We start from the raw sequence: 14,537 nt of genomic DNA, 5'->3' as shown, positions 1-14,537 counted from the left end.
GAGCGTGTGTCTGCGCACATCTGTCCAGTACTCAAGGCTGCTCCTTCCATACACGTTCCCACTCCCGTTCCGCTGCTGGTCTGCTGTCTAGTGCATGTAGAGCTGGGAATGGCTGAGAGGCTGCCCTGCCCCGGGGAGTGGCAGGACAGCCAGGCATTGCTGGTGGTGTGTCTGTGGAGACTTGCTGAATTCCACCTGGAGGCCCAGCTAAGGAATCAGGTGAGCTCAGACACTTCACAGCAGTGCTGCAGCCATGCATGCCCGCTCTCTCGTCCCTCTGCAGAGTCCATAGCCATTTACCCTCAGCCCTCAAGCTGTGTGCACACCCCTTCCTGTTGTAGCTGTGCAGCGCTCAGGCAAAGGTTTAGCCAGGCACACCCACAGCTCTTGCACACTCAGATGCTTTTCCATTGACTCTTCCTAGCTTAGATGTTTAAGAACTCCCCATTCCCTGTTTGAGGCTGCAGTTCTGAAAGGAGTCAGGGCCCAGGGCTCGGGGTAGAAGTGGGTGCAGCACCAGCTACTGCAGGGTCTTTTGGCAGCTCAGCCAGTGGAGAGGCAGGGGTGAACACCACCACAGGAGGAGATTGTGGACAGCTTTAATGTTGGTGTCTGCCCAAAATGGCAGCTGCAGCTCTCACTTATGTTTCAGTGTTCAGAGAGATCACCCCATGTGTAGCCCCTCTTTCCTGCACTCTAGACTGTGGCTTTTTGCCAGTTGCACAGAGCACCTTGAAGATGGGAGGTGGTGTGTTAATGTAGATGGAATCAATGGGCCAGAGTCAAAGCTGTTATCATGACCCTGAAGATGTCCAGAATTAAACAGTGTGAAACGAGATTGTGTTCTCTTCCATTCTCCTGGTTGAAGACAAGGACCCAGGCAGGGGGACACATGGCCCAGGAAAGGAATGCATGGCTCCACAGATGGTGTCAGTGGGAGGGCTTTGGCTCTAGGATGCTGTTCCAGAAGACGACCTGCTGGGAAGAAAGGGGGACCACCTGACTAAGAAGGGAAAGAGCATCTTTGTACCCCAGCTCACTAATCTGGTGAGGAGGGCTTTAAACGAGGCTTAGATGGGACAGGTGTCGAAAGTCAACAAGTAAGCATAAAAAGTCACCCTTAACAGAGGGCTAGCTGGTGTGTTGGGGGCATGGGACAGACACAGAACGTTCTGATAGGGTTGTAGGACCATCAAGGGGGAAGTCTGGGGAGCGTTCTGCTCGGCAGCTTTGACATTGCAACACAAATGCAAGGAGCATGGGCAACAGACGGGGGACTGAGTATCAGTCCATAACCTCTATAAACTATGACCCTCTGGCATCACGGAGGCTTGGTTGTGAGATCAATCTCATGACTGGAATATTGGTACAGAGGAATACAGCTTGTTTAACAAGAACAGGCAGGATAAAAAGGGAGGAGAAGCTGTAATACATCGACTCATTTACATTTGTTCTGAGGTCCAGAAGGAGGTGAGGAGCAGACCAATTTGAAAGTCTCCGGGTAAAGCTATGAAAGAAGGAAAAGTAGGGGTGCTGCCGTAGGAGGGGTCTCCTGTAGCTCAGTACATCAGGCAGACAGGCAGAGGAGTCATTTCTAAAACGACCTGCCAGTAATGGGGGACGTCTACTGAGTCAGACAGCAAAACATACCATTTCTAATAAGTTCTTGGAATGTACTAGGGGCAAGGTTTTGTCTGGGAAAGGGGAGGAAGGAATGAGGTGCATGGTTGTGTTAGACTGCATTTGGGCCAAGAGGAAGGAATAGTGAATCTGAAGGCTGAAAGCAATTTGGGTGAAATTGACCACAAAATTATAGATGTAATTATTCGAAGAAGGGCAGCCCTGAGGGCAGCAGAATAAGGGCAAGAACTTCAAGAAACAAGCACCCCCCCCCCCAAAAAAAAAAAAAAGATTAGCTTTTAGCAAAGAAAATGCAAGAGATAAAAGCGTTCACGTAGCAGTGATCAGAGATGGTTTGGTGCTGGGACTGCGCTTTTGCTGCAGCGCTCTTGGGGCAAAGGCCTCTGCTCCTGTCTGCCGCTGCAGAGCTGCTGCACATCCCAGAGCAGCTGTGGCTGGAGCAGGGTGGCTTTGTGGAATGCTGGTTGCTGCATGCTTGGGTGCCGCCAACCCCCTTTGGGCTGGCGACCGGCTGAGTTGCAGACATCCTCCTTTTCACTGTGGCCTTGAGCTGCCTGGTTTGGGCTCTGGCCTGGCTGCTTGTCTGCATGCATGGTGTGAGTACAGGCACCGGGGCCAACTTCTGGTGTCCGTCCTAGGTTGCGCAGAGGAGCGGGGAGTGGAGAGGGTGTGATGGGGTTCAGGGGTCCCCCTGCACTGCACCCCATCCGCTGGCAGGAGTGACTCTCACTCAGCAGGTACAACAGGAGATTTATTACGCAACAGATGCCCAGTTTCTCACAGAGGTGTCAGTACAGCAGTCAGAGACAGTCCTTCCAACCCATCCTGGGGAGAGGAGCCTGAGGGGGGCCCCTCTGGGGTGCAGCTGTCCCCCTCCTCAGGCTGGCTGCTTACCAGCTCTCTCTTCCCTACTGTCTCTAACCTCCACCCCCATTCAAAAACAGCTTGGCTCCACCCTCCTCTTTGTTCAGGGCAGAGGTGTTACCTGCCAGCCTGGGTTATAGCCCCAGGGTCATCCTTAGCCACTGGGAACTGCTCTGCTTGTCTCTCACATCCAGCCTGAGTCTCACACATGCACCCCCCCCACTCCATCACATCTCTCCCCCCTTCCAGACCGAACTGAGCGGGGTCACTCAGCCAGTGACCTGGGGAAGTTCGGGACCCTCCCTGCGTGACAGGGCATTGGCTATGGTGTTGTTGTTCCCCTTGACGTGGACCACTTCCATGTTGTAGTCCTGCAGGAGCACACTCCACCGCAGGAGCTTGGCGTTGGCCCCTTTCATGTGATGCAGCCAGGTAGGGGTGAGTGATCGGTGTACACGGTGAAACGCTGTCCAAACAGGTACGGCTGCAGCTTCCCCAGAGCCCACACCATGGCCAGACATTCCTTCTCTATGGCTGCATAGTTCTGCTCCTGGGGCAGCAGCTTCTTGCTCAGGTACATGATGGGGTGTTTCTCCCCCTTGTTGTTCACCTGCAGTAGCACAGCCCCCAGGCCCACGTCTGAGGCATCGGTGAATACCAGGAAGGGTTTGTTGAAGTCTGGATTTGCCAGCAGTGGGGCCCTGACCAGAGCTTCCTTCAGCACGCAGAGGGCTTCTTGGCACTGCTCGGTCCAGACCACCTTGTCAGGCTTTCCCTTTTTACACAGCTCCGTGAGGGGGGCTGCGATGGAGCTAAAGTGGGGCACAAACCTCCAGTAGTACCCCGCCATCCCAATGAAGGCCTGGACCTGCTTCTTAGTCTGGGGTGTTGGCCAATCTCTGACAGCCTCCACTTTAGCTGGCTCTGGCTTTAAGCAGCTGCTGCCCACCTTGTGGCCCAGGTAGGTCACCTCAGCCATCCCCACCTTGCACTTCCCTGCCTTGATACTCAGCCCAGCCTTCTGGAGTTGGTCCAGCACCCACTTGACTTGGGACACATGGTCCTCCCACGTCTGGCTGAAGATGCAAATGTCGTCCATGTAAGCCAGGGCAAAGCTCTCCATCCCTTTCAGTAGCTGGTCCACCAGACGCTGGAAGGTAGCGGGTGCCCCCTTGAGGCCAAAGGGCAGGACCAGGAACTCGTAGAGCCCCACAGGGGTGATGAAAGCCGACTTGAGCCGGGCATCTTCGTCTAATGGCACTTGCCAGTACCACTTGGTGAGGTCTATGGTGGTGAGGTAATGGGCTCCCCCCAGCTTGTCTAAAAGTTCATCAGGCCTGGGCATGGGGTAGGCGTTCGATACAGTGATGGCGTTAAGCTTGCGATAGTCCACACAAAACCGAACAGACCCATCTTTTTTAGGGACTAACACCATGGGAGAGGCCCAGGGGCTGGAGGAGGGTTGGATCACCCCCAGAGCCAGCATGTCTTTAACCTCCCGCTCTATGTCCTGCGCCATCCTCCCTGTGGCTCTGAATGGCACATGCTTGATAGGGGCGTGGGTGCCTGTCTCTATTCAGTGGACAGCTAGGTTAGTGCATCTGGGTCTGTCAGAAAACAGCTGTTGGTGTGAATGCAGCACCTCCTTGACCTCTGTCTGCTGGGCAGGGGTCAGCTGGTCTGAGAGGGGAATAGACTCCAGCAAGGAGCCGGCTCCAGTCCCTGTGAGCAAATCCACCAAGGGATCATCCCCCTGCACCTCCCAGTGCCTGCACACGGCCAGCACCAAGTTCTCTCTGTCCTGGTAAGGTTTCTTCATGTTCACATGATAGACCCGGTGGCTGTGGGCCCGGTTCGACAGTTCCACCACACAGTTCACCTCATTCAGCTGTTTGACGACCTTGAAGGGGCCATCCCAGGCTGCTTGCAGCTTGTTCCGCCGCACAGGTACAAGGACCATCACTTGGTCCCCGGTGGCATAGGCTCGGGCCCGGGCATTACGGTCATACCAGACCTTTTGCTTCCTTTGGGCCCTGGAGAGGTTCTCCCTGGCCAGGCCCATGAGCTCGGTGAGTTTTTCCCAGAAGGTCAGTACATACTGTACCACTGACTCCCCTTCAGGAGAGGCCGTCCCCTCCCACTCTTCTCTGAGCAAGTCCAAGGGTCCCCGTACCCTCCTTCCATACAGCAGCTCAAACGGGGAGAACCCTGTGGATTCCTGGGGCGCCTCCCTGTATGCAAACAGCAGGTGGGGTAAGTACTTGTCCCAGTCATGGGGGTATTGATTCATGAAGGTTCTCAGCATCTGCTTCAGAGTCCCACTGAACCTCTCCACCAGCCCATTGGTCTGCGGGTGGTAGGCTGTGGCCCAGGTGTGCCGGATCCCATACTTGTCCCACAAGCTTTGTAGCAGGGCCGACATGAAGTTGGACCCGTGATCTGTGAGGACCTCCTTGGGGAACCCCACTCTGCTGAAAATGGACAGCAGTGCATCCGCCACGGTGTCAGCGTCGACAGAGGTCAAGGCCACTGCTTCTGGGTATCGCGTGGCAAAATCTACCACCACCAAAATATATTTCTTCCCCGAACGCGTTGCCTTGCTGAAGGGTCCCACTATGTCCATAGCCACTTTCTGGAAAGGCTCCTCTGTGATGGGCAGTGGCCTCAGGGCAGCTTTCCCCTTGTCTCGGGTCTTCCCCACCCTCTGGCAGGGATCGCAGGACAGGCAATACAGACAGACAGCTGCAAAGATCCCTGGCCAAAAAAAGTTCTGCAACAACCTTTCCCTGGTGCGGTGGATCCCCTGGTGTCCCGCGAGGGGGACATCATGGGCTAGGTACAGCAACCTGCACCGGTACTTTTGGGGAACCACCAGTTGCCTCTGTACTTTCCATGGCTCCGCTTTGCGTCTGGGAGCCCATTCCCGGTACAGAAATCCCTTCTCCCACAGGAATCTCTCCCTGCAGCCCTCCCCCAGCTGTGGAGCTGGGCTGAGACGGGCCAGTTCCCTCAGCTTCTGCAAGGAGGGGTCTCTCTGCCGCTCTGCCTGGAATTCTTCCGCTGGGGCAGGGGCGGATGCTACTCCCCCATCCCTGCCTGGCTCCAGCACCCCTGGCCTGTGAGATCTGGTTTTTGGGGACCCCCTTTCTCTCAGGGTTGGCCCCTGTGGCTTCTGTGGCTTTGGCTGGGCCTGTACCCCTGAATCTGGGGAGCGCACCCCTCGTTTTCTTTGGCTACGGGTCAAGACCAGGGCACGAGGGCATTCACTTGGCCCGTTCTCCAGGTCACCTCCATCAGTACATCCGCTGGCAAATGGCTGTGCACGCCCACCTCCTTGGGGCCTTCCTTCTTCCCCCATTTCAGGTGCACCCTCGCCATGGGCACCTTGAAAGGGGTCCCGTCAATTCCTGTTACCGTCAGGTGGGAATCGGGTATCATGTGGCCCAGTGCCACCACCCCGGGTCGAGCCAGCGTCACGTCGGCGCCTGTGTCCCAGAACCCCGTGACCTTTCTCCCGTCTACCTTGAGGGGTGTGAGACACTTGCTCCGCAGAGGCAGTGCCACCCCCACTCTGTAAACTGACCTCTGAGCATTTGGTCCCCCTGAGGAGCTGGTCTGTGGGGCGGACTCGGCCCAATCCGAGTACCCACTGTTAGCACCACCCGCCTTGGCCGCCAGCCCCTCTGGCTTCTGGGACCCCACCCAGTTGACTCCATGACCCCCAGGCCTGCTCAACCTGTCTGGGAGCTTGGGGCACTGGGCTGATCTATGCCCCTTTCACCCACAGTGATAACAGCCTGGGTCTTGTTGTGTCCCTCAGTCCGGCTGCTCTGCCCAGGCTCTGCTTGGCTCTCTGGGGGGTGGGTGGCCGGCCCCTCTTTCCTGGGCTCGCCCAAGAGGTGGCCCCTCTGTCATACAGTCAGGAACCAGTCTTTCCGGGACTCCCTCTCTCTCCAGAACTCCCTCTCTTTGTGGGGCTCACTTTCAAACCTGGCCTGGCTGTTTGTGAAGTCATCTGCCAGTTTCCCTGCATTGTGTGGATCCCCAGGCCTCCAGTCCACGAGCCACACCCTCAGGTCAGGTGAGTACATCTCGTAGAATTGCTCCAGGACCGCCAGCTCGACCAGGTCCTCTACGGACTGGGCTCCCCTCCCGAACACCCACTTCCGGTAGTATTGCCTCAGGCGGGAGGCCACATCTACATAAGTTTCCTCTGGCCTCTTCTGCGCTTCCTGGAACCTCTTTTTGTACATCTCTGGAGTCAGCCTGAACTTATGCAGCAGGGCCTGTTTGACCCATTCGTAGTCCCCAGGCTGCAGCCCCTCCAGCTGGCTGAGCACCACTGAGGCCTTCTGGCCCACCAAGGGGGTGAGGTGCTGGAGCCACTCGGCTGGGGGAACCTCGTGCAACTCACAGGCTTGCTCAAAGGCGGTAAGGAACTCGTCCATGTCCCCTGGGTCCTGACACTGGGCCAGCACACGTGTCTCCATGTGACTGGCCACCCCGAGCCACCTGGCCCTCTCCCTGCTTACCGCAGCTGGGGCCTCTTGGCGTCCCGCCTCTGCCATGGCCCGCTCATGCTCCCGCTCTCGCTCTCTCTCCTCCCGTTGTCTCTCTTGTAGCTGGCGCTCGTGCTCACGCTCTCTTTCCCATTCCTGGCGCTCGTGTTCACGATCTCTGTCCTGTTGCTGGCGCTCATGTTCCCTCTGCCGTTCCTGGGCTTCCAGTTCCTTTAATCTCACCTCGAGTTCCAGCCGTCGCAGCTCTGCGGCGGGGGACTCTGCCCGTGATGGACTACTGCTAGCTGAGCGCGACCTGGCAGGCACCGTGTCTGTCTGACGGCATCGAGCCCCCACTCCTGTCGGAGAATCCGAAACGCTTCCCGAGGGTGACCGGCCACTTCCTGCTGGGACAGGATCTGCCCCCCTGGATCGGTCATTCTCTTCCAGCTGGGCAATCAGCTGGGCCTTGGTCGCCTTCCCAGTGGTCAGGCCCCTCTCTCTCTGCACAGCCCCACTAGCTCTGCCTTCAGGAGTCGGTTATAATCCATCTCTCCACTGTCTCCCAGGGTATCCACTCACCAGCAGCAGCTGCAGGAATGGCTCTGTTTCACCTCTGGCTCTTGTGAGGCTCCTTCCTTCTCTTGTGCTCAGTCAGCCACTGCTGGGAGCTCATCTGTGGGTGCAGTGCATCCCACTTCTATACCAGTGTGATGGGGATCAGGGGTCCCCATGCACTGCACCCTGTCCGCAGGCAGGAGTGACTCTCACTCAGCAGGTACAACAGGAGGTTTATTAGGCAACAGATGCCCAGTTTCTCACAGAAGCGTCAGTACAGCAGTCAGAGACAGTCATTCCAACCCGTCCTGGGGAGAGGAGCCCGAGGGGTGCCCCTCTGGGGTGTAGCTTTCCCCCTCGCCAGGCTGGCTCCTTCCAGCTCCCTCTCCCCCTAGCCTCTAACTGCTGCCCCCGATTCAAAAACAGCTCAACTCCACCCTCTTTGTTCAGAGCAGAGGTGTTACCTGCCAGCCTGGGTTATAGCCCCAGGGTCATCCTTCACCACTGGGAGCTACTCTGCTTGTCTCTCACATCCAGCCTGAGTCTCACACATGCACCCCCCACTCCATCACAGAGGGTGTGTGCTGGGCAGTGCTTGTAGTGCCCAGCTGGGTTTGACAGCACAGTCAGTGGCAGGGGACATGCTTGGCTCTTCTCACATGGCCAATGGGTGCTCAGTGTGGGTGTTGGCAGCCCCAGGGTGGTGTGGGGCTCACCAGCAGTAGCAGTTCTTGCTGCCACTAGTGTTTGCATTTTACAAGGCAGAGAACAGAGGCTTTGGTCTCAGTGGAGGGTCCAACACAGCATGGGCTCAGGTGCAAGACTGGCTGAGCTGCAAAGGCAAAGTGAGGGCCTTTCTGCTCACTCTGCTCCACTGGCCTCCCAGTTACACCTGCACCCCCAGACTGAGTCTGCACCTCAACCTGAGCACCCTGGTACGTCAGCCATGTTCTTTCCCCAGCCTCTTCCTGCTGCTCCTGGCTAGGGCTGGACAGGATCTCATCAAACATGGGGGGCCGAGAGGGGACCCTGCACTCCAGATTTGTGCTCCCCAGGCTGAGGGCGGGGGAGAAGCACAGTGCCTGGCCCCTTTGGCTCCTGTAGCCCTCGGGTTTCTGTGAGCTGCTGCTGGACCAACGATTTCTGCGTGACTTTAATGCCATGTCACTTACTCAGCCTGACAGCACTTCTCCCTGAGCGCACCACTTCACACAGACCATCAACCCGTTCCACTTCCATCCCCATCCCCTGCAAACAGCAACAGCCTCGGAGCCTGCCCCACTCCCATGGGTTTTAACTGTCGGGCTTTGTGGCTTTGCCTGGATCCAGACATGCACTGTCCAGTCCCCATCCCACAAGCTACGTGCTGCCGCTTGCCCCTGACTCCAGCTTTCTGACATCTCCCTCCCACCGCCTCGGCAGATCCCCAGCCAGGGCATTTCTGCACATCCCTAGGACACAGAAACCAGTGACTCGCCTCACCTAGCCCAACAGGAGAAGAAGAGGCAGCAGTTATGGGAAGTTTCTATTTCAGCCCCCTGCGAGCCAGAGCTCTACAGAACGTCCCTTTAGCAGTGTCACAAACATAATCCTGAAGACGGCGTGCCAGACGGCCCTCATGCCTGGGAACCTGGGCTCTAGTGCACAGCCATCTCCCCAGCACCTTTACGAAAGCGTCACAAGTGGCTGCAGTGGTGAGTGAGCACCAAGTCCCCACCGCAGGGGAGGGTGTGTGTGGCTGGCAGGTCATTCCTGGCCCAACTAGTAGGTGGGCTGTGCTGGACTAGCACCAAGTGGCACCAGGGAGTGAGTAGGTGCTGGTTCTGAGCAGTCAATGGACGGTTACCACCTCACCCAGCTCGTAGGGTACCTGGCACTGCTAGTCTGACAGGGAGGTCCCTCATTGTCCCAGAGCTGGACGAGAGGGGTGGCCTGTGTGAGGCTGTATTGCCACTGCTGTTGGAGATTGCCACTTGTCTCGAGTTGGCAGCATGGTCTGGTGGTCGGGGCGGGGGGCTGTGGCTCCAGGGTTGGCCTCTCTCCAACCTGCCCAGTCACCAGAGTCGTTATTTTCCACAAATGCTTGGCTGGTGTTACTCTGCTGCATGCTGGCACCCTGCCTGTGCAGCGCATGACTCGGCCCTGGCCCACTGTGCCTAGTCGTGCTCAGGGCAGGGGGATAGGGTGGGGCAGGGAAGAGGCTGCAGCACGACCCCTCAGGCTTTCCTCTGCTTGGGTATGGGCGCCTGGGACAGCAGGAGTCCTGATACCATCTCCATGGCATTGAGGGAGTTCCATGCTCAGCCTGTCACTGCCACAGCCCCTGGCTGCACTGTGCAGTGGGTCAGCTGCCCTGGGACCACCAGCTAATCCGCTCTGCAGCCTGGCCTGGCTACAGTACAAGGAAAGCAGTTGAAGCTGAGCACCCCACATGTGAGACTCTAGCTCCTCCGGATTCAGCATCACTGTCCCGTCAGGGGCTACTGCTGCCAGCACTCCAGCCTGGGAGCTAGGCTAACCAGTGGCCTCAAGCAGGGCGTCCGGATGGAGCTCTTCCAAAACAGAGGGGAGCACGACACGGGTGCCAAAAAAGGCCTGGCTCTGGTATGTCTCCTCCACCGCTGCAGCCCTGTGACCTAGTGGGCACCTCAGGCTCTGGTGGAGGAGAGGGATTGTTGGTGTCTCCTTGCTGGGACAGTTCTCTTCTCCCCCACGAGGCGTGGAGCCCTGCTGAGTGCAGGCTCACCATACTGCTGCTGAGCACTGAGGGAGTGCTAGCTGCAGCTTCACAGTGGGGCAGAGCCAGTCTCCCCCTGCACCACGTGACGCTAAGTGGGAGAGGGGCATTAGCACCGTTTTACATGGGACGGGGCTCACAGCCAGGTTGAGACATCGGGTGCCGCGCTCCAGGCCTGTGCCCTCTTGCCAGGCCCCACTTGCTCAGCTGTGCCGTTGCTCGGTGCATGTGGACCCAATTGCTAAGAGGCGTCCACTGGTCTGGCCAGAGCTGGGGTGCCCTGCTGTGCACACACTGTCACCAGCGACACTTGTGCCACTGCCCCACGCCCTGTGCGCTGATCCAGATCCCTTAATGGGCTAGAACCAGCACTCACCATGGTACCCAGTGTGGCCTGTGGCTGGCCCAGACCTGGTATGTCGGGTCTGGCATTCCATCCCTGTCTGCAGGAGTCATGTCTGTGTGACAGGCTGGAGCCCCCACAGGGCGCTGGTGCTGGTGGTTGCTGAGAGCTGGGGCATTGTGCTGAGTTCAGGCGCTGGAGTTGCCTGTCCCCCCTGGGGGGGTGCCAGCAGGGTCCTCATCCAGACCTGCCTCCAGCCAACACAGGGCCCCTTTCCATGGGACTTAGCAGCCTGGTGTTAAGTAGCCCCATGTGATGGCTGTTGCCATGGGAACCCATGGGCGCAGGAAGGTTAATTGCTGTGCCTTCCTTCTGAGTGGCTTGTGCCAGCTGTCTGTGGGCATGGGCCAGGCAGACCCTGACCCCCGTCCTGCCTTCCCCCCCGCAGCACGGCAGCTCGCTGGCTCCCCTGCCCTGCAGCATGGGAAGGGATACTGATGCTGCCCCTCAGTGATCAGTGCACCAACCCTTGGGGTCCCAGCAAGGCATCTGGTGCCTTGGAAGCAGCTCCAGACTGCAGCCTGGCTAACCACACAGCCCCTCAGCCCCTGGTGTAGTCGCCTCCCAGCAGGGGAGCTCAAGGTGTTTGCACCTGTGTACAGCCAGTCCGGCTCCACCCTGTCATGGCCAAGCGGTGACCCAGAGGTGTGGCCTGTGGACGGGACTTGACCAAGCTCGCAGTGGGCCCTTTCCATCTGGGGGAGGCCTCATGTCCATGTAATCAGGGCAGCTGGGCCTGCGTTAAGGGCCCTGTGCTTTGCTGCTGGAGCCCCCAGCCCCAGGTGAAGGCTGCCCTGGCCCCAGCTGGCGCGGTGGTTGGCTGGCGAGCCGCACCAGGAGCCAGGCTAGGCTAGGGCGGTTACGTACAGCTCACGCTGCTGGTGCCTTGATACTGTGAAAGGGTCGAGCCCCTGAAGAGCCGGGGTGCCGTGCTCGCTGGGCTGTGTGATGCTGCCAGCTCCGCTCAGTGCTCCAGAGCAGTTGGGACGTTGCTATCCATGGAGGGGCCCCGAGGCCCTGGCTCATGTGTGAGGGCTCTGGCTGCCTGTGGGGTTGTGAGCTGCTCTGCACAGAACTGACTGCAGGGAGCCCTAGCTCTGTTCCAGGCAGACTACCTCGCTGCTGGGCAGCTCTCCCTCCAGGGCGTGGAGCCCCACTGCGGCTGGCCCTGTGTTTGGGCCTGGCTTGTCCCGGGCTAGGGAGGGGGTTAGGGACGGTGCATCTCTGTGTAATGCCAGGAGGTGATGTAAGTCCTGTCATTACGATGCCCTGTCTGCCCTGCTGGGACTGCAGCATGTCTCTACGGGCTGGCCGGGCTCTGTCACCAGCTTTACCTTCCTACTGTCTACCAGGCCAGGGAAGCGCTCTGGGCTTTCGCACCTGACCCTCCTCCTGGAAGCTGCTCTGCGGCTGCCACGGTCCCTGCTTGTTTGGGGCACCCTGGGGCCAGGCGAGTAAACCGCAGAAAATTACCGTGTGCTTGGTAGGGCCGTTACCCAGCTGAACGGGGAGAGCGAGTGGGCAGCATGTCTGGGGCTGAGGAGGCTGAGGAAAGCTTGGGCCCAGGCTTTTGGGCTGGTGCGGAGACCCGCCCAGCAGGGAAAGGGGTGTGTGTGCGGGAGGCGGCGGGTGCTGAGTGCTGTGCTGGACAAGCAGGAGAGTTGTGCATGCAGCCTATGGCCTGGCAGGCTCATGACCTCCACCAGGGAAAGCTGCAGGCTCTGTGACAGATGCTGCCCCTTCTTCCGCTGCCTGGAGCCCCAGGGGAAAGAAATGGGAACGCCCGCTCCAGCGTTACCCCCTTTTCACCACTACACCTGAGCTGCTGAGGCCGCAGCCTCCCCAGCTTGTCCCCTGCCCTTGTCCTGGCCCGTGAGTGGGGCTGGGGCTCCAGACGACATGTGCCTGGGTGATGGCGGGGTCCCTGAGTTTCCATGGCAACCCAGGGTGCCACATGCTAGCTGGGCCTGGTGCCTCACAGGGATCGTATTTACCTTCTCGGAAAGCGCTGCCTGCGCCAGCAATTTGCTTCAATTAGGCTCATTAGCACGTTGAGGCCCCTGGTGATGTCAGCAGCTGGCCAGAGCCAGCAGCACTGCCCCCCTCCCCCCCCCACATGCACACAGGGCCAGGGAGCAGAGTCCAGCCAGGGCTGCCCGGGGCTGCAGGACCCCAGGGGCTCTGCCCACGTCCCAGGCCAGGGGAAGGTGCTGTAGAGGCAGGCTGGCTGTGGCTCCCCACTGGCTGGCTGCAGGTGGGCTGTGCTTGCACTCAGCTGCCATCAGGGTCCCCATGCTGGGCTAGGCTGGGCTGGGCTTTCCCCTCCCGGCCTGCTGCAGGGCTCTTGGCCTACGTGGGCAGCTGAGCCCAGGGCAGGAGTAATGCCTGCCCCTCAGCCCTGGCTCAGCCCAGCCCACAGGCGCCTGCCGGCCAGACGAAGTGCTGCTCTGCGGCTGCCACAGGCCTTGCTTGTTTGGGGCACCCTGGGGCCAGGCGAGTAAACTGCAGAAAATTACCGAATGCTCGGTAGGGCCGTTATCCAGCTGAACGGGGAGAGCGAGTGGGCAGCATGTCTGGGGCTGGGGAAGCTGAGGAAAGGTTGGGCCCAGGCTTTGGGGCTGGCACGGAGACCTGCCCGAGGGGGGGGCAGGGGGGCAGGCGTGGAAAAGAGGTGTGTGTGCAGGGTGGGGGGAGGCGGCAGGTGACTCAGTGCTGAGCTGGACAAGCAGGAGAGCTGTGCATGCAGCCTACAGCCTGGCAGGCTTGAACGCTGAACTCAGTGCTGGTAATCCCCCCCGCCCCACTGCTTTTCCAGGAGCCGGGAAGGGGCGGGGTATTTGTAGTGCTGCTGCACCATTAAGTGGTGGCTGCAGCTGGCCTGCCCTGACTGCTGCTGTGGGCTGGGTACCGGTGCCCGTGTCTGAGTCATTTACCCTTGTAAAATGCATTGAACGCACCGGTCGGTGGGGCGAGGGTGGCAATAGGATGTGCCTTGGGCTCACACCCATGGGCCATGTTCCCCATGAGCTGAGCACTTGGGCAGTGGCCCAGGAAGGATTCAGGTGCCATCCAGCTGACTAGCAGTGCACCCACAGCTCTGGCTGTGTGTTTCTGTGCTGATGCACAGACACGCATCTCGGTGCATGTAACAAACATCATTCCACACGTGGAAGAAAAGGACAAGCGGAAACCCTGGCTGCATGGTGTGGGGGGTGTGTGTGACCATACCGTCACGCTGCCCCTGTGCGAGAGCAGCTGCTCTCATTCCTCACTGGCATGGCACATGCCCTGGAAACACCCCCAGGTGCTTCCAATGACCCCCTCCTGGTCCTGGGGACCCCTTTCCCTAGGCCCAGTACTACTGCTGGGGGCACAAAGCTCAGCACCAGCTGGGCTTGGGCCTGGCAAATGGCAGCAGTATAGCCATGGCCTCTGCGGCCAGCGCTGGGGGGAGTAACGCCAGGCCCAGTTCCCAGAAGCCTTGCCTGAGGCAGGGCCCCCTCCCCCAGCTGTACAAGGCAGAGCATAAATTGTGAGCCTTGCAGCACAGGGCGGGGTGCCATGTAGGGCAGGGGTGATGGAGAGCTGTGGGCCAGGGGGCTCGGGGCAGGTTGCCATGTAGGAGGGGGGTGACAGAGAGTTCTGGGACAGGGGCAGGGCCCAAAGGCAGTGCTGTAATGGGTTGCACTGAAAGGCTGGGCCGAGGCTGGCGCCAAGGCTCAGGGGGATTGTGACACAGTGGGAGCCACACAGCCCAGAGGAGCATGAGTTGGTGGAGATGTAAACAGCACGTCAGTCAGGCCTGGCGCCCTCGACACGGCACAGAGCGTTGTTT

Source organism: Carettochelys insculpta, chromosome 20 (genome assembly GCF_033958435.1).
Source record: "Carettochelys insculpta isolate YL-2023 chromosome 20, ASM3395843v1, whole genome shotgun sequence".
NCBI classification, from domain to species: Eukaryota; Metazoa; Chordata; order Testudines; family Carettochelyidae; genus Carettochelys; species Carettochelys insculpta.
This window is presented reverse-complemented; position numbering follows the sequence as displayed.